Raw genomic sequence first — 768 nt, 5'->3', positions numbered from 1 at the left:
TGGGTTATTTACATTCATGCGGATGTTATTTAGTCAGTGACCTTAGGTTTCTCATACTCCATATTTCCCAGATGTCAACATCTCTAAGTTGTTTGAAAAATTGTGGTTATAAAACAAACAAAAAAAAAAAACAAAGCATGATTCTGCAAGCAGTTTCTCTTTCCTTGTAAAGTATATACCACATGTTTAGGAAAAAAAATAATTAATAGGAAATCATTTACATATTCCTAAATCATCACAACTGATTTTTAATAGGGGGAATATCAGATATTAAACTGGTAAGAACAGATACTAAACTTGATATTATCCAAAAGGCTGAGAAGTGATCACAACTAATTTTGGAAAAGCCTTTTGATATTCAAAAGGTTTTTATTGTTATAATCATACAGTCCATCTTGTGGAAAAATAAGTTATTATGGTTCTTAAATGTATTTAACATCAAATGTTTGGTTTGAAACTCTGAATTTGTAGATATTTAGGGAGTCCTAGTAGAAGAGAGGATTTTAGACATTGTAGAATGAGTATTCCCATCCATAGGAAGGAATTTCAATAGGCAAATAATGTCTGAGAGCAAGATGATTATACATTAGACACTACTTGCCTTTGTTTTCTGAACACCCACAGAATACTCAGAAACATCCATCCATCTAGAAAAGTATTTTATTAACATTGGCACAGACTGTCATGACAAACTAAGTAACAAAATAATTGTAAATGGACAAGATTTTTACATGTTTATAACATGTAGGATGAATACTGCTGTTTATA

At 30.3% G+C, this 768-nt stretch overlaps 1 pseudogene; it reads right to left on the bottom strand.

The window, feature by feature from the left end:
- Positions 1 to 207: 207 nt before the first annotated feature.
- On the bottom strand, positions 208 to 327 carry LOC124509734 (uncharacterized; annotated as a pseudogene).
- Positions 328 to 768: the final 441 nt, after the last annotated feature.

The sequence above is a fragment of the Lynx rufus genome, unplaced genomic scaffold (assembly GCF_022079265.1).
Source record: "Lynx rufus isolate CCGP_SWC_20201006 ecotype Redwood Valley unplaced genomic scaffold, mLynRuf1.p SCAF_14, whole genome shotgun sequence".
Classification (NCBI taxonomy): Eukaryota; Metazoa; Chordata; class Mammalia; order Carnivora; family Felidae; genus Lynx; species Lynx rufus.
The sequence above is the reverse complement of the archived record's forward strand: the minus strand, read 5'-3'. Positions and strand labels throughout refer to the sequence as shown.